Genomic DNA, 25,433 nt, shown 5'->3' on the forward strand with positions numbered 1-25,433 from the left:
CCTGAGGAGTGCTGGGGAGGTGTAGTGAGTTCTTTGCTGGGTGTCTTCTAATAGGACTTACCTGATTGTGAGATGAGAAAAGGGATGGCTTTGGCTGGGGATGTGGAGGATGTGTTCACACACACCCACAGGGTTCTCCACCTTGGCTCTGCTTCAGGGGGTGCCTCTTGCTCTCTCTGCTTTAAAGCATAAGGTGAACTTGGGTCCACAGGCAGAAAAACAGAACTTCTGCTCTGTTTGGAGCCCTTGGAGGGGGACACCTGTCCTGCTCAGCCTTTGCTGTGGTCCTTGCCAGCATTCCCTTCCCTGCAGGCCATGTGGGCACGCTGGTGTGCTGCAAACTTCTGGCTGCACATGAGAGATTAGGGACGCTCTTTTCATTACTGTATCTCCACATTGCATTACATTACATCAGTCACATGTTTGTCAGTTCAGTTGCAACTGAGCCCTGGTCCTGTGTATGGGTTCACTCCTTCTTTCTGCTTTTCTTTTCCAGAAGCTGAGCCCTTTGAACTGTGGAAACTTGATGACTTGCAATCAATAGTCTGTGAAACAATAAGGTCAGCAGTGTGAAGATTCAGATTTTCTGCCTCTAAACGCAGACTGATGTGCTGAAACACTGAGGTGAGTCTGACCTGAGCCTATTGCCTGATAGAAGAATGGAGTGGGAGGAAAGGGATTCAAAGTACCTGGAGAGCTGTTAATACAGTGTCCATCCTCTTCACATAGATAGCTGGGGGAAATGCACTGTGTAAACCTACAATAGATGTGACTGACAAATGTCAGTTTCTTGTTAAATGTTAAGCACTGATGGACCCTGAGACTGGAATTCTAAGCCCCATATGCTACAATGCAACCCTGCAAAAATGTCAAAATGTCAAGAACATATACAAGCGCAGTCTTAAGATCAGTTTTTCCAATCAAGTAAAGTAGGAGTTTAGGTTTAGGGTATATACATATATATATATATATATATATATATATATATATATATATATATACATATTTTTTTTTGTTTGTGTGTTTGTTTGTATTTGTGTAGTTTTACAAATACAAGAATATTATATTTATTTTTATCTGGGGAAATAGAAAGTTACAAGACTTGCATAAATGACAGAAGTGTTATAGGGTGACATACTTTGATATGAAATGCAAGTTTGGACTCCATTCCTGATGGACACTAAATTGAGGCTTCTCAGCTGGATCTCAAAATACAGCTGGTGTAGGAGCTTTAAACAATTTGGGAGACTTCTGTGCAGATGAACGTGTTACATGGGCCGTACAGAAACTGGCATCACAGTTACCCTGCAGCTATTCATAGTCAAGAACTTGCACAGAATATTTAGTCCTTAGAAAAAAGAAAGAAAATGTTTTTTGACTAAAGAATTGAAGCTTCTTTTGTGCTTTGAGGCTACCACCTCATGAGCAGTTTGTCTGAAATTACTGCTAGAGTGATTACGGGAGTGTGGCAAGGATTCCAAGTTCACAAGACAAACCCTGCACAAACCAGCCACAGCAGCTGTGTGTTTCTGTGGCTGGTGAAAACTCTCTGAATTAGTTAGCTTGTCTAAATACTCATGATCATGAAGTGCTGTAGGCTTTACATAACTTCACTGTGTTGGTCTCCAATTCATGTATCTACTACTAAAACAATTTTCTAAGTACTGTTAAATATTTTCCTTGTATTTGTGTCTGGAACGCAAATCCAACAAGCAGCAAGAATCAGCCAGTCCTGACAAGGTTCAATTTCTGTCTGAAATTATTAGTTGGCATCAATTTGAAAAAAAAAAAAAAACAAAAAACCAAACCCTACTGTAAATGAGGTTTTTTATTTGAGAGTGACCAAAACAGGTCACAGGAAGAAACAGGACAAATAAGCAAAGATAGAAAGAAAAGGCTAGGAAGACAGAGCAGTTATGTCAACATATTTTGCATGGACACTTTGACTTTCTTGCTATATTCATTTACTTTTTCACACAGTTTCAAGTCACAGCAGAAGTAATCTTAACAGGAATAAAATTCTGTTGCTGACATAAAACAGATGAGATTTACATATTTTGCTTCAATTTAGGTGCCTGTACTGAAAACAGTGAGACTTGGAGAAACTTGAATATACTTGCAGATCTCATGACTGTTCTGTTCAAACAGAATTTTTCAATTCTACAGATAAAGCTCTGGTTTTGTTAAGGTAATGATCACAGAGCACTTGTCTACTTCTAAGTGACAGAAGTAAATATTAGTTTCAGATCTGAATCCAGCCTTCAGATGCCTACATATTTCTTGGTGCTGATATTGAAAAAAATTGCAGGAGTGCATGTACAGTATTGGGAAATCAGACCTGGGTCCTTGGAATTGCTCCTGGGCCATAAGCATATGCAAAGCAGAACACTGCTGGTTTCCTCTGGCTCATTTCTAGTTTTGGGATTCCAGTAGTTGTTGCTAAATGCAAACCCCTCAGTGCTGACCCCTCCTACATTTCCATTTGCAGCTGCACATTCTGAATGCTGTGAAAGCAGATCTCAGAACATGGTGTGATCTGCAAACATATACATGATACATGAGCCACAGTAACTGTTCAGGCTTGCAGTGGGAATCACAGAGAGCTCACAAAAAAGCTGTATTTGGAAATGAATTTGTGAAGATGTATGAAAAGATAAAAGAGCTCCTTGACTTCTGCAGAGCATTTTGCCCCCAATACCAAAATGCTACTGCCTACACAAAGGCACAGAATTTATTGTCCCTGTCTCTCATTAAGGGTGTTTGCCTGAATGATGTTGGGATCAGCTGTAGCTGAGACAAAAATCACACTTATCTCAGATCCCTGTTCTACCCCAGTGCTGCTGGGAAGGTCTGGCAAAGCCTCTCCTTGTTTCTGGACATTTTCCATTGAAGCATCAATGGTGCAAGTTCAGGTAACAATTGTTTGCAATGCTGAAAATGCTGCTAGTGAGAGCTGGATGAGCTTTCCAGCTGCTGCACCTGTTATTCCTGTCAGGTTCCTGGCAGCCTCATGGGGTGCACTGGGATGTTCATATGGCACTGGGTGCATGGTAGTGCTGGAACTCTGAGCAATGCTGCACAACCCATGTTCTGCTCCTGGATGTGTCTCCTCAGCTCCTTGCTCTTCCCACATAGCAGACACTGGATCACAACTCTCCTCTTCCACCTCTTTCCCTTTCCTATTGTACAGGCACGCGCATATATTTAACATCAACTTCACTAACTGTAAGCCTTAGTACTATTATATTTTCCTACCTTGAGGAAACTTATTCATGGTTAACTGAATTAGCTGTTTTAGAGCACTGCAATTATTTGACTCAGCATAGTTAAGACTATACCTCCTGGGTGGTTATTTTTTTTCCCCACAAAAGTTCTCAGGGCACAGAGGGTCATTTTCAAGGCTTGTATCTATCTAAGGCATTTGAAGGTCAAGCCCAAGTGGTCTTTGGAACTGCTTTGAATCCTGAAATCAAATTCTTCTAAAACTGGTATCTCCTGGTAAGGAAACAATCTGCTGGATGTGGATTAAACAGATGTCTGAATAAGTGGCCTATTTCTCTAGGGTTCGTCCTTGGGAGCAAACAGGGTGACTTTTGTACTCCTGGAGACTGAGTCTAGGAGAAAATCTTTTTACTAGAGAAACTGATAAAAGATACCACAAATTTCACCCTGGCATAAAAAAAGGCTTCCTGGCAACTCAGGCACTGAGGCAGAGCCTTACTAGTGTTGAATAGATCCACTGGTGATTTTAATTCACTTCAAACTGAAACTTCATGTGTGGGAGCAGTACTCCAAGTACAGGATTTTGTTTCCGTTTTTCTAAGGGAAAGCCTGGAAGAACTTAGGAGATAGACCAGAACCTAACCACTTGGCACTGATGCCAGATTTTTACAAGGTGATAGCTTTTCCTTAGGCATGTAAATGAAATAAGGCACAGCTAAAAGCTTCCACTACCCAGAGCTCCTCATGACACTTGTGGACAAACCTCTTTCAAATCTCTAAAATTTCAGAACACTTTACAAAATTTTTGCCTATGGCCTATAAAGACCAAAAGGGAGCTGGTCAAGAGCTGAGCCTGTGAGGAGCATACAGACCCTCCCTTCTCACTCCCCTCATTCTGTTCTGGTCCCCCTGGCACAGAGGAACTGCTCTGGTTTCTCAGGGACAGCATTTGGTTGTTAAATTACTTTCTCACGGGGGCCTTTCCCTCTTTTCCAGGCTTTTTCAAAATGACAGGCAGAACCAAAATCCCATTTGATTAAAAGCAAGTAAAAAAGGGAGATGAACTCCTAGCAAACAAACAAAAACAGTTTGAAATTTTGACTTAAAAAGCACGGCAGTGTTTTACCAGCAAGGACTGAATTCATTAACACTACCTTATTTGTGCTACCATTAAGAGTTTTTCACTGTTACTGTTCAAAAGCATTTTTCGAACCTGCTGTTTTACTGCATTGAAATAGCTCTACCCAGGAGCGAATCTTTGCATTTATTTTCAAAACAATCAATTCTTCCACGTGTAAGACTTCATGCAAGTCCAGTCTTCAAAGACAAAAAATACCAGGCTTCCTTATTCTAGACCACTTTCCTCTTCTATTCCTCATCTCCTCCCACATTTCCTTTCTTTATTGTGTCCAGCAGCAGTTCCTATGGGCATGTGCTGGGGTAACATGCACATGCATGCCCTTGTACACACACATGAATAGGCTCAAAAAATACAGATCAGTGCCTTTTAACTCCCTTATATTCTCAACTATTTTTGTTTCTCCATATCTTCTCCTCTTCTTTTTTTATTTCCTTTCCTTTTCATCTGCCCACCTTCTCTGCTAGCATTTTATAATGCTGTTCATTGCTTTGATATTCTGAATCCAGGGTTTACTGCAGTCCTGAGCTGCTCTCATTGCAGGTGCATCTTGACACTGAGCACTGTCACTGCTTTTTGTGATGCAACAGCCACAGGCAGAAGCCTGCAACCTCCACAATGCTATCCTTAAACCATTTTGACCCAAACAGGTCCAAATTTAGACTGTTATTTGAGTATGACAACTGAGACCTGATCTATAAGGCCGTTAAGAACATGTTGGATGTTGGAGCTGGGGTAAAAAACATGCTTTTATTCTGAAAAGTGGGAGTCCCACCACAGCAGGCTCCTGTGGAAAACACAAATTGAGGTGGGCTCAACCACCACAGCACCTCTAACAGCCATTTAAACCTCTTTTTGTGACTTTAGCACACACATGTTACACAGCTATGTGGGTTAATAATGTGAACAGACAGGAAGCAAGAAACATTAATGCTGTGTCAACAGCAAAGTTCCCATCACTTCTTGGCAAAGCCCCGTGCACACTGACAATCTGACAAACACGTCCAGCTCAGGGAAGGTTCCTGTCCAAAATGCTTCTGTACCTTTCAAACATGCTGGTTTACAGCTGCCATCTCTATGCTGCAGCAAGCTGCAAAAACATTGAAAAAATAATTTAGCAGGATTTAAATAAAGAACAGAGGGAAAATAAACGTGGAACACCTAAATGTGGCTGGGGATGTCATCAGAGCCCAAGGCAGGGGTGTCGCAGCCTCCCCCTTCTGAGGAGGGCATATGAGAGACTTCGGTAAGCGGCCGCACACATGGATGGCAAAGGTTTTGCTGGGGATTTTTCGGGGTGGTTGTGTGATAGCAGGTAATGTTTTCAAGTGAAGGCAACGAACTCGTGGTAAATTCTGAGGGAATGGTTTTCCCCTGCCTGTCGAGCAGAGGATCCAGGGAGCAGTAGGGCTGTCCGTAGCCTCTGGAAGCCGCAGCAGGAGGAAGGACATCGCGGAAGGGAGGCAGCAATGGATCGTTCTACCGGAGCGCTGCCGGCAGCAGGAGCCGCGGGGCCCGCGGGCAGCGGCCATGGCACCGCCTCGGCCGCCACCTCGCGGCCACAGCCGGAACTGCGGCCGGCGGCGGCAAGGACCGACCGTGGTTACAGAACCGCAGCCGGGGCGCGAGTCACGGAATCACCCCAAAGTGTGCCTCTTCATTTCAACTGGGAGTTAAATCCCATTTTCACTGCATTTGAACAATGTAGGCACATTGCTCCTGCTGTTAATAGGCCAGGATACTTTGACACCGAGTAGCAAGACTAAGTTAAAGCATTATTTCTTAATCTCTTTTCTCACTCATTCTTCTCTTACCAACCTGAGAAAGGTACTAGAAGTGGGAGGCAGGGACCCTGTGTGCATTTCTAAGGACAGGCTTTATTGCTTTGAAATGTTAATAGAAAAACAAGCAAAATAACAAACTACACCTGCTGCATCTCACTAAACTGCTGCTGTCAGTCAGTGTAATTCCCACCAGCTAACAATAAAAATGTTTTGACATCCAAGCTCATACACACTTCAACAATAGTTACCTAACAGGAATTTTCTACTATGGAAGTATTTCTTTCTTCACTCTTTTAGAATCATGAAAATGTTGATGTGCTACAAAGTCCCGTTATAAAGTGCACCCTGTCAGGGACAGCAGTCACCAGAGCAGCTCTGTAAATTGTGCTGTACAGAGCAGTCATGTACAATACAACTGTTATATTTCATATTAAAAACCAGCTTATCACGACGGACAGGCTGCTTTAGTTTCTTAAAAAATACCATCAGACCAGACAGTGCTTGTAATTGGAAATTTAGTGTCTCCTAGTTCTTTGGCTAGTTAAGCTTCGTTCAGGCTGTACCCCGAGTAAACAAGGAGAAGGTTTTCTTTGGGCAATTGCAGAGCTAATGGGTGCCCAGCTTATGCTTAGCTCCACAGTCATTAAGAGCATCCAGCACAAACAGAGTCTGACAACTCCTCCGTTCCCAGCTCCAGAAGGCAACTGAAACCACAGCAGCCTTGAGTCACTTGAGCTGCATTTGCAAAGCAGCTGGACTGTGCAGAGGAGCTCTGCTGATCCAGGCTCTCCACCACACTTCTGCCTGCAAAAGTCAGGCAGGGATGTGGTTTTGTTTCTGCGTGGAAGGGATCTGTAAGTGATTTGAAGGTTCAGAGTTCAGGGGTGGTTTGGAAAAACACCCATCGGGCTGCAATGCCTGCAGGGGAGCTGTCTGGTTTGGTGGAGTGTCTCTGGGTATTTCTGGCATTTCACCTCCTGACTCAAGTCAGGAAAGCTCAAAGAAAGAAAGACTATGGAAAAATACATCCAGACACTTCTGAACATGGAAACCAGTTTCCTAATGTTTAGTCAAAGGTAGAAGCCAGTTCTTGTTTCACCCAGCCTCTTTGAATTAGAAAAAATTCAGTGCAGTTTCCTTTCAAGTATTAGATAAGCTGCACAAATAGTTGTCCAAGATCAGAGCCATGACTAATTCTTGTTCATTAGATGTGCAACATAAATAACTACTTGTTTCACTACTGATTAATTACAGTGAGATGCCTCCAGCTCTGTCACATGTGTCCAGATCTGCTTCCACACTGCCTCCTTTGAGTAAATCTGTGTCATCATTCTGCAGACTTTTGCCATTGAGAGGAAACAGAAAAGCTGGGTGCCAAGGGCATCTGGCTCTGCAGGTCTGGCTCCTGGGGGTTTAAGAAGAGAAGGGGATGATTTAAGAAGAGCTCCAGGGGTGAGATACAGCCACTAGTTCTGTTACTGGCACAATACCCCCTGTCCAAGGTACAATTCCCAAATGGCTTTCCTAGGTCATCACGCTGCAAATATTTCTGGAAAGTTCTGTAATTTGTCTCAGCAGTATACACAAACATTCCTTAATGCATGACTTTCCTACTGTCTGCCTGCTTCCAGGATTTTCACTGGGTCACTGCATTGGTGCTGATGCATTCCCTGGGGCTGCACACACATTGCCACGCAGCCAAAGGCAGGGGAAACTTTGCTATTTCAGGTCGAGTTGATTACAGGTTTTTAACTGAAACATGTTTTTTTCTTTTCTTTAAAGAAAACACTGAGTCACAAAAACTTAAACTTACCTTTTAAAAGGATTGATTCTGAGGGAAAAGTTTCCTAGATGGGGTGGTCTTTCTGTATATAGCAAAAAAGGAATTCTTCCATGACTGAGGCATTTGTGTGTGGGTGCCCTGTAGCCAGCAAAGTGCAGTGAGTTGTGAAATAACAGTCACTGAGCCTGAGAGGGAATCAAGAAGGGCAACAGTCTGGACCTACTTTGCAGAGCAGTTTCTAAGTCTTTGGGTTGTGGTGTCAGTATGCTCTACCAATCCATTTTGTAGAGCTAATTATAAGTTCAATGGGTCAGGGAGAAAACCTCCCAGGCCAGCATTTAGAACAGCTGGGTGAGATAGGACCAGTCACACATCCAAGCCAGACACAGGAATGACCTGTGCACAGATATCTCCCATGCAATGAGCCAAAGGATGATGCTGCTCTTTGTTCAGCATGACATAGAGGCAAACTCAAAGGCCTCAACTCTTTTTTTTTTGATGCAACCTTCCGTGTTTCTTTCTACCCCAATGTAACAGGGATGAACAGACTTAAAAATGGAGGTATCTATTTATAGTCTCATTTTTCCCTCCCTCCATCTCGACTGCTTTTAAATGTTCCTGTGCATTCCTGTGCATTTAAAGGACTAATTTTGTTTAATTTCAAAACTGAAGCTGGTGGGAACCAAGGATGGCCTGAAAGTAATTGTGTTAACAGAAAGTAGTGCTGTGAGGTCAGGGGAAAGTGCAGGACCTGAGTGCTCAAAATACCATCAGCTACGTCATGAAAACAGATGTGCTCTGTAGCTCCTTTCTGTGTGTGGGGAATAGGCTCAAGACCAGGGTCTGCTCTGAGCAGCTCAGCAAAGGTTTTTCTGTTCTTCTACTTTCTACCTTTCCTTTCTGGAGGGAACCTAGTTGGTTTGGGGTTTTTTTTCCCTCTCCCCACTTGATTTTCTGGTCACTATGGAAAACTCTCTGAAGTTAGCGTACAGAAATTACGACTGGTTTAAAAAACCCTAAACACCAAAGAGCCCAAACTGTCCTCATTTCCTCTATTTAAACCACATGTTGAATTATAACCATTTAAGTAGGAGGAAAACAAAAACATATTTCACTGGGTTCCAGGAAAGCTCTGAATGGATGGCATTTTTATCAAGGTTTTATGTGCCCTATCCAGACACCCAAAAAATTGTGCTGTACATCAGATTTAAAGTGAGCTGTTTTATTACATGTCCAGAAATGACTGCATCAATGGCAATGTGCACAGCTTGTAGTCCTTGCCTCAGGACTCAAGGCTGAAGTTTGAGGTGAGTTTTTGGGTGGTGGAAAATGGCTGGTGAGGTTTCAAGATTCAGAAGTGTTATTGGCTATTTCTAGTGTGTTTTAAAGCTGTACAGGATGAGTTCTTGAGCTTCAGGTGGCAGCAATACAAAATGCTTCTATGCTTTCTCATACACTCAAAAATAATGTGAGTTTGCACACTAGTCTTCCTCTTGGGTTTGGGGCTGTCATTGTCCCCAGAGGGACTACTTGCAGATGTACCTGTCTTTTGTTAATTCGGTTTGGGTTCAAATTTGTATTTCGATTTTAATTCAAATCTAACCTCACGTACTACAATTTTTACTTTTCCTAATAAAAAAATTACAGATAATATAACAAAGAGCCAAGAAGAAAAAGTCTAGTTTGCAGAAAAAAAAGTTTCCTGGTGCCAGAAAAGCGAGGGAGTCTGACAGCCTAACTTGTGGTGCTCATTCTTGCATAGCTAAATTACTCAGTGAACATATGTCTTGTTTTCTCTGTGACTCCACCTCTTTCGGGCATCCTGCCTGTCCCCACCCCTTACACTTGTCTGCATGTCTTAATGGCAGTATTCATGCAGCTGGTAATTTATGTGTCTGAGAGATAAGATTTACACAGAGCCTTCCCTTCAGTTATATAGAAAATTTGAGTTTCAAGTATGTATGTGATTTGTCAGGTCCAACACTTCAACTTAAAACATCTTAAGGGCTGGACTTGAATGAGAGAAATTTTAAAAGGAATAATTTCAACTACAAATTAGTTCTTAGGTCCTCATTTTACACCTAATTACAACAGTTTGTCTTCAAAAGAAATGCAATGCCTATTGTAACATAAGTGCAGAGTCATTTGGCTGTGAGTGGGGCAGTTTGGCATTGTGCTCTGGAAGAACGATGGAGCCGATCCTGTTACTGAAATCTCCTTGATTCTCTTGGTGTCTGGTGTCATAAACACGAATTGTTAATTTCATATTACTCATAACAGGCACACTGTGAATGTTTGCAGAGTTTATAGGGGATCAGTTACAAATGTGATTATACCAGCCATTCCTCAGGACTGACACCAGTTTCAAATTAGAAGCTGACAGGCCTCACCTGCTCCAGAGTTCACTGGCAGGTCACCTTCTTGTCATTTTGGCTATTCCCCCATCAAAATGACACCTGTGTTCATAAAGGGACAGCAGGGACTCGAAGTTGTTAGAATTGTTGCAGAATAAGAATAAAATGTCATCTACTCCAATAATGTAGTGCTCAACTTTGGCCTTTCAGACAGCTTGATGCTTGCAGCCCCTGACAATGTTTCCAGCTACAAGAATAGCTGGATCCAAGGGTCAGCAGTTGTTCCCTCTTCTCCTCGTGGATGTGAGGCATTCAGCTCAGCCCAGGCCACAGGGCACTGACAACCCCAGAAAGAAGCAAAGAGCTTGAATAGTGCCTTTGCTTTTCTTCATGCAGGACAATACATGTAGATAAACAAACATTTCTTACAGAGGATGGCATTACACATCCATATTTTTAAACACAACATGTATGAAAAACAAAAGGTAAACATTGTTAAGCAACTGGATAAAAAAAGAAATTCTTTTTCAATTTGTTGAAACCTATTTCTTCATAATAGAACATTTTTCACATTCACTCAATTTAATGGAATGGAGCTAGCTAGATCAGTCCAATTCTAGTACCCTTAAATTTCTCAAAACTAGGAAAATAGACTGCCTCTTCAAATACAGACTTTGGGATTACCTCTTATTTCTGTAATTAAAAAATAGAAATATCAGATCCTGACAGTGTCAGACTTTCCTGGTTAAAGACTGGTGCTCTCTTGGATTCCAAGTGTAGTAAATAATTATCTAATGAATGTGTGCCAGCTATGGATCAGTTGTACAGCTGTCTTCTTAAGGCTTGGCTTTTCCAGGAAGTGAAGGAAATGTAGGTGTATATAATCCCACTGAAGTTGCGGGGCACACTGTGAGTAGAGAGGAAGGTCTCTGAGCTGGGGGATGTTACAAGCTCTCGTAAGGCTGCTGGGAAAAGAGCACAAACATACTTGTTAAGAGAGAGGGTGGGCAGGGATAAACAAGATGTTGAATTACACTTTGCCAAATGAAGGGCTCAGGGCAGCCAAGGCAAATCTTTTTGTTTTCCTTTCCCTAAACAAGACCTTTATTTTTGGCCTTTTATTTGTGGCTAGCAGAGCTGTAAGGACATTCACTTATCATAGTTGCCATCATTCTCTGAAATCTGTCCTTGGCTTTATTTGCTGGTCCAAGAAATATAATAGTATTTGCATTTTATCTATATTAACTAAACATAAGACCAGATTGCTCATGGTGTAAACAAGCATGACTTCAGGAAAGCAATGCCGATTCAGGCCACCTGAGTGTCTGATTCTTAATATAACAGGGACCATGCTGCAAGGAAGTGCAGAGAAGCAAACATTTGTTATAGAAACTCATGTCACCAACAAAGACTCCCCCCACAGCATTCAGCAAGGAAAAAAAATATAGCTAAGGCAGATTTACAGAAGCCACCACTTTTCTTTTAATGATTTGGATATTGATCATTTTTAATCTTCTTCTCAGAACAACCAGGAGATCTATTACAGCTTGAGCCAGCCATGAAAAGCAGGTCCGTTCTTTAACCTGCCCCAATTCACTTGGACATATTTTATATCTCCAGGGATTCAGCCATGAAGTCCATTAGAGCATCAGATGCAGTGAGGTCAAATCAATTGTCCATACTGCAGACAAGGTAACCATCATTTACTGTAATTCTCCCCCGTCATGGTAGAGGAGAGGAAAGGTTAAAAGCTGTATTACCATGAGGCTGTCTCATCTATCTTTCAGTATATTGGTAATACCTAAACATTGCTTAAAGAACTGAATGTACAATCTTAAATCTGGGCTAAACTGGATTTAATGGTTAGATTGCCAAATCAACAAATTTGCTAATGAATTTTTTCAGGCACCAGAAAAAATGAGCGCTTTTAAAACAAAATGCAAAACTCTTTAAATATATTGTCACATCTGACGCAGCACATCCAGCACTATAATGGCTCATCTCAGGATGTCCCGAATGACTGATATTTATACTTCCTCATATGTAGATATATTTACCTATGAAGTAATTTGCTGTCATCCCTTTAAGCTGGAGATGCTATGGCAGACCAAACACAAAAGAGGAAGTAAATTCAGGATGTATATTTTGCACTGTAAATCAAGTCCTTATGTGTTTGCACTCCAGGATGGGCAATAATAATTGACTGAAGCAATCACTGCTGTGGGAAAACAAACGTGCAGGCCATGTCGCATCTGAAGGTCAGGCCTGATGACACAGTAAGCACCTGAACTCTCACTGACTCCCGGGGAGCGGCGGGTGCCGAGCACCGCCCGGAGCTCTCCTGACAGGGACAGATTTACGCGGCCGCTGGGGCTGGGGTGAGGATGCTTCCCGCTCCCAGCTCCCGCTGCCGGCTCTGCGGAGTCGTTTATTTCCATTACGGTGCCATGGCAGCTCTGACTCCCGCGCTCCGTGTGGTAACTGCAGGAAAGTGAGAGAAAAATGCGCTCTTGTGCCAGACTGCGTGTTCCTGCTCCTTGGAACCATTGCACTGTGGCCCTGACTAATGTCACAGGGGCTGCTGTGCATGCTGGGGACCCTACCTGGGAGAGCTCAAGCACCCTGGCCAGGCCCTTGTAGGAATCCTCTGTGAAGTGGGAAGTGACAATGAAGCTCAGATTTATTTACTTGCTTGTTTGCCTTTTCTAGGTTAATCTTTTCTCTTTCCCTGGATTTCTTTAATCCTGAGATTTTTTTAAAAGTAAGTGATTGAATGAAGGAGCTATTGAAATTTTCCATATTTCAGAAATCTTTTCACAGCTGTAGAAATGAGTGAATTTATTCGTGTTTCAGAAGCTGACTTGCTGAGCAAACATACCCATGTATGGGAAATAGAGTCAAAGTAGTAAGAAGGGAATTAGGCACTGTTATTCTGGTATAAGTACATCAAATGTATTTCTGTGGCTGACATACATTCACGATATTCTTCGTGGTAGAAAATGTGAGAAATGCAGTAGGAGTGTAAGAGTTGGTGTAGGTTGCAAATTATTAAATATTTTATTATGAAGCCGGTTTTTAAGATCTTAGTAAGGTTTTAAAGCCCCACACAGTAAATTCTAACTTCAGGTAATGTGGATATTCAGTGACTGTAAAAAGAAACTAGCAAGTTTTGTGTGTACTGAAGGAAAGATAAATGCGCTTTAGATTAGGTGTTACATACCATTCACTTAACTACTTTTCCTCTTCTGCTCCTTTTTTTTATGGTTTAACACAGAGTCTGTGTGAGTCCTTTTCCTCAGTTTATGTTACACTATCAGCTCTGAATTCATCCCTCTGAATGTCTCTTCCCAGATCCTCTGCTATTGCTCAGAAAAGTGCAGATTGGAATTGTCATTCAATAGAAGTAATGCCAGTATTTGAAACATTAAGTGCTAAATCAGGTAATGTTTTGTTCATATAGAACAAAATGTTCTTTTAATATAGAAACTCAGAAATAAATAATGGGAATTTAAATCTAAGAAGAAATAAATTGATCCAAGTCTGGAAAGAAATGAAAGATTGGAAAGTTGCTTTACTTTGTAATAGCTCAAAAGTAGGGCTGCATGCAGCTTGCATGGTCTGTTGGGTTCCTTGCTCTGGAGCACTCTCAGATAACTCTCAGCTGAGTATCCCCTCTCTGCTGGCACATATTCTGCAATGCTAATTCAGAGAAGGGTGCACTGGGTTATTTAACTGAAATCAGAGTCTCAAAAAGATCAGACAAGCTTTGCTGTTCTTTGGCTTCAATGGATATCACAGCCCTGACTGAAAGAGCACTGAACTTAATAGAAAGGCTTTGGACCTGGAAAAATGCTTACGGAAATCATTGAAAATGCTTTAACTCCAGCAGTTAACACTCCATCCTGGCCTTTTTCTCAGCAGATACAAAAATTGACTCTGCAATATCCAGTCATGTTTCTCAGATCAATATGACAAGCTAAGGCATGTGTATTTACTATCTGCTCTGTTATCATCACACGTCAGATCAGACTTTTGAAAAATAACTCTTCGATTTTACAATAGTTCTACCCTGTGTAGCAAATAAGTGTATTTTAAAGGAAATCTGTTTAGGAAAATCACTAAGGAATTCCTTAAGAGTTATATGTAGCTCTAAGTTGACAGACTTCCTTAAAGAACTCCTTTTTCTATGTCTACAGTAATTAAATTAAAAGTTGTCTTTTGAGTATTTGATGTTGGCACATCAAAGTAGCTAGGTCTTGTGAACATGAGAGAGGGTCAGAGTCTCTGAATTTGCCATAAGGTAGAATAGTCCAGAGGCCTTTCTGGTTCTCCTGGTCACTCTGTGGGGGTGTAGGAATTGCCTGCTTGTTGCATCAGTAGTCACTGCCCTGAAGTGGAGCTGGTGGCATGACAGCTGTGGAGGTACAGAGGACATCAGTGTGGGGCTTTGGGGATGAAATTCTCCTTTAAGTAACCAAAAAAATCTCTCTGATTACAAAAACCTGGTGACAGTAGGCAGAACTGTTCTGGAAGCAAGCAGGAAAGGAGCAGAAGAGGAGTGTGTTTGGGAGCCAGTGTCACCCTGGGTGCAGCCCAGCTGTGGCACAGCACGACAGCTTCGTGTCTGAGAGGAAACAGAAAAGCTCTAGCAGGAGCTCCTTCTGTTAAAAGTGAAATAGTTATTCATGAATAGCATCTTACATCTGAATTAAAATGTTTCCTACAGTGCTATAGGCTGCCAGAGAAAACTGTAAGGCCCTTTTTCCTTTCCTTCTCTTTTCTTTAATAGGGTGAAAATTAGTAAGCGTAGATTGCCTGGCCTGGTGTTTCTTGGCATGTACAGATAAAGCAAAACTAACATGAAAAGCTTTGGAGTTTCTCTTCACATAAGCATGCATTTTTCTGCCATGTGCTGAACCCCCTCCTACTGCTTCCAGTTTACAACATATGATTCTCCAATATGTCACTGCAAAGTCTCATTTATAACAGCTTATCCATTAGTATTTTCTGTCTGAACTTCTTGACTTAGGTGCTCTCTGATGTCCAAACTGGGTGAATCACAGAAAATAGCTGGGGCCCTCATGCTTTCATGAGGCTATTTAAACCTTCTGGGTCTGGAATTACAGATAAAAAATACGAAAAATTCAAATTGGATATATAGTTTTAATTTCTGCAGGTTTCCGAATGTTCGTGACTTGAAAAAAGCCCTGGTGTTTGTGACCAGATGGAAAACAATCAGCTTGAAACAGAACACACATACAAAGCAAACCAAAGTGATTAATTAAGCCTTTTGGTATTTGCTTTGGATTTGGATTTTGGACTGAAATGTCTTGTAAAAGTTTTTCAAAAGCTGAAGGAAAGGTACAGCAACCAGTGAGGGGAGTTCTTGCTTTACCCAGATCCATCTGCCTTGCCTACAGATGTATTATTAACTGCCTTAAATGATGATTAGTTGTCCAAACCAGCAAAACGAGGTGAAAATGTATTGAAATGAAACATTGCCCTGAAAGAGCTCCTGTTTTCCTACAAGTTCATTTTGAACCAATTTGCCAGATCAATTCAAGGACAAAATTTACCAAGATTTTGAGAAACAAAAAAGCATTAGAAATATTTCCAACAATTAGAAGAAAAAACCTATACAATATTGTCCTCAATGTCCTGATTTCCAGCCCTGAGTTTAGTGTTACTGCTTGCTGAGTGGAAATCTGAATGAGAAGTTGGCTTTTAGAAAAGAGAATTTAAGTAATTTATTTTCATTACTGAAGCTGAGGAAAATACAAGCTATGTGACAAGGAAAAAGGTAGATTATTGGAACAGGAAACATTTATGTAAAAAAAAAGGTAAAACATAGGAAAACCCAGGGAAATTAGATGGTTTTTAAATATATTTTTTTAACCATGCAAGATATCCCTTTCTGCACAGCATGGGATGTAGCATTAATCTTATTTGTCTGCGATTTAAAAAACTATTTCCTCACAGTCAGGACTTTGTTACATTACCTCATTTTTACCCACAGAAGCCAAACTACTGGTTTTTTGGAGACTGTAAGCCATAAATTCTTTTCTATGACAATTAGTTCATTACTAATCTTGACCATGTGTCCAATGAACTAATCAAGAACTTTAATATTAAAAAGCACCTCGTAAATCATTTACAACAAGCCAGAAGAAATATTGAGCATTTGTAAATAGGACTTCTCTTTGCAGGATTTCTCTCTCTTTTAGTTTTTCTTTCTGAATGCTAGCTACAATTATCTTTAAATCTCCATGAAAGAAACCAAAGAAATGGGAAATCAGGTTTGTGGTAATATTAGTCATCTTACTAATGGATATTCTATAGCTTGCCCTTTTTTCCACTTCCTCTTACCTGGTCCTTTCATAACTCAGCCAGACAGACTCTTAAATACCCTTTGATTGGAGCCAATGGGTCTTACAAATGTAATTTATGCAGGAGTTGATGATTTAAATGGAAAAAACCCAAAGTCTTGCACTTTTAGAAAATGTAAATCTGTCTGGATCTCATTAAGGAAGGTTCTTGACTACAGGAGAAACTCTCCTCCTCTTTTATTTTTTATTTTTAAATTTTTTTTTTGAAAAGTCATAAATTTATTCATGAGATTCAGACCTTTAAAAAAACAAGAACCAAAAAACAGCCAAACTTTGGAATCATGGTTTTATCTGTTGGTTTTTGTCCAGCAGACTCAGCCAAAACCTTCCCAGAGGTGACATGCAGGATGCTGTCAGCAGGGAGATGCCACGATGACCTCTCTGTCAAGAGAGAGCAACAGTGCAAACAGTGCATAACACAGGAATTCCAGGGACCAGTGCATTTATCTTAGCCCTGATTCTGAGAAACTTCTACAAATCTTAAAAAAAACCCCAAGCACCAATGGTTAAAAAGGGGAGATAGGTAGAAATCCTTGTTACTTTTCTGGTATTGTATGGCAATTAAAACATGACAACTTTGCCTCAGCCATAATATCTAAGAAATCCTAGGAGAATGAAGGGTGAAAGCAGCCTGCCTCCATTTGAGAGCAGCTGAGGCTGGCTGATGGCAAACAGCTCATGTGTTAATTCGTGGGTAAAGCCCTCCTGATGCAGGCTGACAAGTTGTTTATTAGTGGGGTTGTAACTTGAGAAGAGATAAGGGTTCTCTGAATTACTCCCAGTATCAATTTCTGCAATTATTCTATGAAGGTCCTAAATGCAAACTTGTATTGGTGGCTAAGTTTCATTTTTTCAAAAGGGAGTGCCAATATCTCTGTGAAAGATCCTATATGAAGGACAGGCTTACTTAATTTTATAATTTTGTGAACTCCACCAGTGCCTACTCCTTGTCTTTCAAATTTGGGATAAGGACATCAGATATATTATGGTTTTCTTTCCACTTTATCCTGCTCCGTCTTGCAAAGATTATGTTGGTGTGCTTGAGTGCTCCTATTGATATTTCAGATCTCTCAAGACAGAGACTGCAGCAGATAGTGATGAACATACCTGACACCTCCTCTGGAAGGAGACAGATTTTCTTTTAAGGAATTTCACTGTTTTAATTGAGAGAAGTACTGGGAAGCTTCTTTAACCTGAAGGTTCTGAAAGAATTCAAGCCAGATTCTACTTGTTTCCACTTCTTGCTGTGTTCAGTGTATTACAACTGCATGAGAAATGTTAAAAAATAATGCCTTATAATAACTTAAAATGCACTTATAATAACTTAAAATTTAGCTTACCAGTTCTGATTCACGCACCTGCTAGCTTGGAAATAAAAAATTAGTAATCTCTTATTTTTAAGCCAATTATGGAAATTAGATATGGTTTCTGCCTTGTTTCTGCTTCTAGTCTTGAGTGTGTGTGTGTAAGAGGATGAGAACAAGACAAAGACATCTACAAAGAGTAGTGGAATATTTCCTTGAGACCCAAACAGAAATAATTTACTCCTAGTGTGTATTTTTAAGTGGCTTAGTTAATGCCACATTTACTGCACACAAATCTGGAGGCACCCTGGTTGTTGACTATGATCAGAAGTTTTATGAAAAAAGCAGGACTTCATTTTCCCCAGAGGTTCCCTGCTGATTCCCTGCTGTGCCCAGCCCTTGGCCTTGCAGCACTGTGCTCGTATCCTGCTGGATTCTTTCTCCAGGGGTAACTGGGAGACAGTGAGGGAGTGGCGAACTTGGATGAGCCTTGAAATTAGGCTGTGCCTCCTCTCTTTTCCTTTTTTATTCACTTGATCACATCAGTTTCTGGTTTTAAAATGATGACACATTTTAGGGCAGTGTTTAAAAACCCTGAAGTAAACTTTCTATATCTTTCTATTTAGTACTATGTTTAAAGAGATAAAAAAATCATAAACATCATACTGACAGAAGACTTCCTCTATCTCCATCTCTTATTTTCTCTTATCTTAATCTTAAGCACCTGAATTATTGGAGGACAATGCATTAATCAGACAAGTCACAAGCCAGAATTCTATGTAGCTTGATCACTTTTGGGGTAAAATTTAGCTAGACTGCCTAAAAATGCTTATTGGTCTCTAAGGGTTTGTGCTGAATTTATTTAATACAAAGAGTAATATAAAAAGCCCTTTCTGCAGTTAATTAGCCTCCAGGTTATTGCAGGCCCCAAGGCATTGTATTTGAGTTGTCATTGCTACTTGCAAAGATCAGCAGTATTTAATTCTTGTGTTACACAAAGTAGATTCCCTATGCTTATCTGGCTAGTGTTAATTCATTGTTTCCAGACTCTATTTTTCATTTTCTTCTTGGCTGTTAAATATGGTGCTAGAGATGAGGAACTTTGCTGGAAGCAGATGTATTACACTGACACAATACCAGTTTAAATTACAGCAGAACTAAACTTGAAGGAGGTTCCTCCAGAACTATGCTATTGTAACTTGGGGCAAGATTTCTTCCTGTTACATGACAAAAATAAAACAAATGGGGTTCATTCAGATTCCTTTGGGATATGGTAGATCTAATCTTAATAATTATTCCTGTTTTCTAAGGTTAAAACATCAGGTTTCCTCCATTTGATAATTCTGTTTTCTCAGAAAACATTTACACATGTTCCAATACCCAGCTAGCCCTGGCAGGAACTCTTTAGTGGTTAGAGAAGTGGCAGAAGGTTAAATCATCTGACTTTGATGTGATGTTGATTGTTTACCCTTAGTGTACAGTAATATCTTAAAAAAACCAAAGCAAAGTGGGTGTATTCATTACTGGCCAAACACAGCCGACAAGTTAAGGAACATGTGACGCCCCTCAGCTGAGAGCAAAGTGCTTCATTTTAATGGAGATTACGGTAAGAACCAAATGAAGTTGTCTGAGGGAAATGATGTCTCCTGAGCCTTTCTTCTGGTTTGGCCACAAGTTAATAACACAACCAGCACTTAACAACAAAATGCAGGACTGTATTATCTTTTAGCAAATGCCAGTCATGGGCAATCCAAACAGGTCAATTACTACCAAATCTCCAAAGATCTCCTGAAACCTCAGAAGAGTTAGAGATGCCAAGAAAATGTCTAGATGCACAGAGACACAGGAACAGAAATAGGGCACAAACCAATTTGCAGAAATGGAACTTAACCCTTAGAGGGAAGAACCCAGCCTGCTACATATTCATTTCCACTTCATTAAATATTTATGGCAAGACATGCATGTAATGTGATTCTGCATTATGGAAAAAGCACAAACGGAATCTGTGCTGTTTCAGTAGTTTAACCTATTTTTTCAATCTTTCTGTATCTTGCAGGTGTAATGGGCAAATGTGGGGTTTTCTGCCACTGCCATATTAGACATTTGGAAATGAATGTGTTCTCTTGAATAATCCTAAATCAGCACACACAAAACAGCATGTAGAGGCCAATGACAGCCTATTCTTCAGCTCAGTGGCATGTCTAGGACTTATTAATATTAATGAAACCTGCACACAAGCATGTGAGGATAATTGACCCCATTAAATTCCATTTACTCATGAGCTACTTTGTAAGGTTTGCCCCTTAGTTATTGTAGTTTTTATCAAGGATAAAAGTTGGTACAGTGTGTATGCCAACAAAAGACTATTTCAGAAGTAGCTTTGTGGAAAAAAACCCAAAAAAACAAAACAGAAAAAAAAAGGAAAGGAAAGAAAACTCAAGAAAATTGAAGTACCACAATGTTTTCATCCAAACTTTCAACAGCTAATGAAAATAACCTTATCTTTGCTTTAAACCTCTGTTGGGACAGGACATCAAAATCATTTAGGAGATGAAGGCATCAGCCTGTGTCTATTTTTTGTGGGATCTCTATTTACTTTTTTCATTTGTAGGACTTTGCTTTGAGCTGGGCAAACATGCGAAGGATGAGCAGTATTTCAAACACATACCTGGAGATCTGGATCCATTCAAGGCCAGGATGGACAGGACTCTGAGCAGCCTGATACAATTGAAAATGTCCCTTTAGGGTACTTTCCAACCCAGACCATTCTGTGATTTTATGGTTTAATTTTTTTCTCTTAAATTCTGGGAATTTTGCCTTAACTGAGTTCTCTTTCATTATTTTTCTATTATTTTCCTGAGAAAAAGGGTAAAACAAGATAGTGAATCTGGTCAAGAATATCCGATAACATTCAGTTGATCTTTTCTTTAAAAGAATTAGCCCATGATATGAAATTGGTTTTGCAAAGTTATGTCCAACTATAATCTAAGACCTCCAGACACACCAAGAAAAAATACTTGTGTTAGAAGTTGCCATTAGTTTTGCCATAACTACTGTTTTGTAGTAGATATTATTCAAAATCATTTCCCTGACAGTAATTTTATAGTTTCTTGGTAATGATCTTAAACAAACCCCTCTGAACAAATCTCATAATGAGATCAAATCTTGCACAGCAGGAGCACTCGGACCACATGAGTGGTTGTATACTTGGTACTTTGTACCCAGAAATTAGCATTTTTACAGTCAGCACACCTTCCAAATCGCCTTGTTCAGGGCTGCAGGGCACTTGAGAAAAGGTCCAGAATCACGTTTGGTGTCCCCAGACCTGAACTGGGTGTACACAAGACCCAGTGTCTCCACCAGCTCCAGGCTGACACGCTGCTCTCTGCACCAGAGCAGAATGAATAATCTCCAGCCACGAGTTACTGGCACAGTTAAGGCCAGAGCACAGCTGACTGACATCGGGAACAAAAGACCTTTGGCAAAGCTTCCAGTGCAAAAGCCCTGAGAGGAAATTCACTCTTGGCGCTGAGCGCTTCAAGTACGAGCAGGAGGAACTGCTGATTAACAGGCTCAGACTCAGACCAAATTCCAAAGGATGAACAATGGCAATAACACTCTGTTATGTCTCTCTACAGCATGCAAGCAATTTTTCATTCCATTAGAATCCAGAGGCAACTCCAGCAGTATATTTTCACAGTCTGATTGATACATATGAGGTTTGGCTTGCAGCTTTCAAAAGAATCAGAAGTACAGAGAATTCTGTACCATACAAAATAAAAGCAAAGTTCTGTAATATTAGTTATAGGTGCAGTAGGTTTTGATGTCTCTAACACCTGTCTAAGGCAGGCAGGACACAGTTGTGCCTTGGATGGTGCACTGTGAACTGGGCTGCTGGGGTTTCCTCATAAAAATGAACATGCTGATCCCTTATGGGGCTCTAGCAGGTCTGGGGGCATGATTTCTTCTACAACAGTCAGGTCAGCCCCTCTCTGAGGGACATACGTTTCCCCACATTAACCTGATTCTTTTTATAACTTCTACCAGTTTGTTTTCTTTTTATAACTTCTACTTCTGTAGTTTGCTGCAGCACTTCTGGTTTACTGGTCTCAAAGTTGCAGGGTCACCTCTGAATCTTTCTCACATATTTTCATCTTCTTTTTCCTTGCCTGTGGTAGTGAGGTCAGCGCAAATAATTGATTATACTGAGTTATTACTGGGTATTTCATACTTGAGGGAATCCCCTCTGTTCCAAGTGTAATATTTTTTTGACACTTTGATCTCATGAAGTCCTGGAGATACTTTTGGTCTCATATAGGAACCTCACTGTCCTTCCTTACTGATAATTGATGCAAATAACATTCAGGTTTCCTGCAATGGCTTTCTCTTCCAGAACTGCTCCTTTTGTACCTCTGTCATGTGTTGGCACCATCAGTTTACCAAGTACCTTCTTGGCTGAGGAAAGTGAATGCAGTTATTAGGTTTGTATGCTTAGCAAGTCACTCTTCAAACTCTTGTAGGCCTATTTACAGTGGTTTCAGTTAACTTCTCCAAGTCTCCTATCTACTTTTCTCCAGAGAATAGGATTTACGTTTTGAAGGATGGCTTTTTTCTCCTGATAACTGTCTTCTCTGGCTCTTTAGACATGGTAACTATTTTTGATATTTGAAAAGACTGTTTATGGTATAAACTGGACCTTTATTGTGCCATTAAGCAAACTCCACGTGGATTGTGCTAGCTGTGCTTTTTTTAACTTAACTTTGCCATTTTAAGGTAAATTGCTGCCAAGCATGATATTTTTTTACTTTATCCACCTGTGAGGATTTGAATTTGAGAATGGCAATGTCAGGACATAATTCTTTTCCTTACACTTAGAAAGTTGGCAGCTTAGCTCTGCTGAATGTATGTGACCAGTAAGAGGTACTGGCATTCAGGTATGTCAGTCAGTGTCTTACCTCAGCTCTGACTCCTCAGGGGAGCTCTTAGAGCTCCTCTGCAGAGCTCAGTGGTTGGTACACACTGTAGTGAATGGCACACAATGCTATCCTCTGCTCTGGCAGCTGTGAGAGAACCCTCCAAGGGACAGCCCATGGCCAGGGAGGGGCTGTGCACAAGTGCTCAGTCTCTGGCTGAAGAAGCTGCAGACAAACCTTGAGTTCCCAACTTTTCAAGTCCTGGGAGAAACAGTAATTTAGTCCCTTGGTGAACCACACCATGCCAGGAGAGGTTTTCTGAACTCCATGCTTTTCTATCACACTTGACCTGCCAGCTGAGTAACACAGTGTGGCATTATCTGATTCCTTCAGTGCTTACAGCAAAATGACTTCATAATAAAAGCATTCCCATTCTCCTATACAACTTCAGATTTTGCCAGAGTGTTATGTTTCTAATAATGAAAAACATGGCTTATTTCAGATGATAAAGTAGCCATAAATAAAGAGCTCACAGGAGTGGGCTGACAAATAAACATTTTACATGTTGGGTATGTATGGGGATGTAGTTTGTGGTGACAGCACATTGCTCAGAAAAGCAGGTTATATGCTGCTTCCCATTATACCAGTGTCAACCCAGAGAATTTCCATTGTCTGTATTTCAACCAGTTCAACTAAGATAAAGATCTCTACACAGGATTTCATAGCCTTTTTGCCACTGTATAGTATTATTAAAAAAAGAAAGTACTGTAGGGGTCAAATTACTTTCAATATTGTTTGTGATAATAAATGCACTACAAATGGTTGTGTTTCATCCATTAATCATAATAAAAGCATAAAAAAGGCTGAAATAGATTTCAGTAAGGTATCAAGCCCTTCTCTTGCAACGTTTTGACTTTATGCATGTGGTACAAGGCAATGCCTGTCACTGTGACTGTCACTGGAAACCAGACACTTCAGGGTAAGCATTTCCATTTTAGGTTGCATAATGATAAGGATCAAGTCCTCTGTCCTCAGACTAGTTGTAGTAAAAAGAAATTAAGATGAAATAATTGAAATAACTGGCTGACAATAGAGAGGATGGTTCAGAGGGACAAGTAAAGAGGTATTCAAAAAGCATCATGCCCTGTGCATGTACCCAAGAACAACAAGAAGAAAAGGGGAAGCTCTGTGCAGGGCTGGGCTGGCAGAATGCACACAGCTCTAAGCCCAGAGTGGTTCCCAGCCCCTTCCCCTGCTAATCCCTGGACCTGAGTAACAGGGGCAGATGTGCTGGGAGCCCTCCCAGCCCCAGCAATGGGGCACTGCTGGCCTGGGCTGGCTGCTCTCAGCAGCCCTTGCCAGGGCTGTGATCCCAGAGGTTGTCCTGACCTGGAGGGCAAAAGGAAGTGCTAAATGTGCCACAGGTTGGAGAGGCACAGCAGGCATTGCTTTAGCCTGGGAGTGATGCTCCAGGCAGCCAGAGCCCTGTGAGGTTCACCTACCTGGAGTCCAGAGCAGGGGAAATGAACTGAAGGCTCACAGAGACAGGGACAAAAGTAGGGCAACATCCATGGACAAAGCCTGAGCAGCTTAACTCACACTAATGGAAAAAGGGATTTGAGTCGCTAAAATCTGTTACATTGAACTGAGATGAAAATATAACTCTAAGTATTTATTTCTGGGCTGTAAGAGTGCTGGGAGAGAGGAGAAATAATGCCTACCATACTCCTGTTCTGGAGGATTTTTTAAACCTATTTTTTAATAACACAGATGTTATATCCAGTGTAAATGTTTACATTTTTTGTATGCAAATTCAAGAAAAATTTGAAATCTGGTTGCAGGTTTAAACACTTCACACACACATACACATACTAAGCTCCTGATCTCATATTTCTCCAAATATCTGTTTCATTATGTGATCTCACAGAAAACAACAGCAAACAGCTACACAGAAAAAAACCTTTTTTGTTCTTTTCAAAAAAATTAAACACATTACAGACTCTTTCTAAGAGATCAATATAAAACAGATATTACATAACAATTAATCAAATGCTGTATGTGAAAGGGCAAAATATAGATCCTATTCAAATTTGTAACAATGTAAAAGAAAAACCAGAAAATTTTGCTGTTTCTCTGTTCCTAAGTACCACAGAAGAATCTGCCATTTTTCTGTAATGGAACAGCATGGAGTAATATGAATCGCTTGAATTTCAGGAGCTTGTTTCTATCTGAGCAGTCTCATTTCATAACAAAGTCAGATGAGCTCTACCATTATCACTGGAATGGGAGCCATATAGGTTCATTCTCATTTTATGGATGAAATTATTGGAAAAGAAACATGGTGACTTGCCTGGTGCAATGCAGAATACTGTCGAAAGAAGAAATGGCCCTTAAAGAAGAAATGGCCCTTAAAGAAGAAATGGTCTTGAAGTGGCCATCTTGTTGTGTGCATTAACCTCTAGGCTTTCCAGCACTCAGGAAAATGAATTTCCTGACTATTGAATTTTTTTCTTTTCTCAGTTGCAGGATAACAGTAATACTTCTGAAGA

At 40.6% G+C, this 25,433-nt stretch overlaps 1 long non-coding RNA gene across 1 annotated transcript in view; it reads left to right on the forward strand.

Moving 5' to 3' along the window:
- Positions 1–516: 516 nt before the first annotated feature.
- LOC136560333 (uncharacterized) overlaps positions 517–25,433 on the forward strand; it is an 88,011-nt gene continuing 63,094 nt past the window's right edge. The window contains exon 1 of the long non-coding RNA XR_010784122.1: positions 517–624. This is a non-coding gene — a long non-coding RNA (uncharacterized lncRNA). The remainder of the gene's footprint in view (positions 625–25,433) is intronic.

Source organism: Molothrus aeneus, chromosome 9 (assembly GCF_037042795.1).
Source record: "Molothrus aeneus isolate 106 chromosome 9, BPBGC_Maene_1.0, whole genome shotgun sequence".
In the NCBI taxonomy this organism is placed as follows: domain Eukaryota; kingdom Metazoa; phylum Chordata; class Aves; order Passeriformes; family Icteridae; genus Molothrus; species Molothrus aeneus.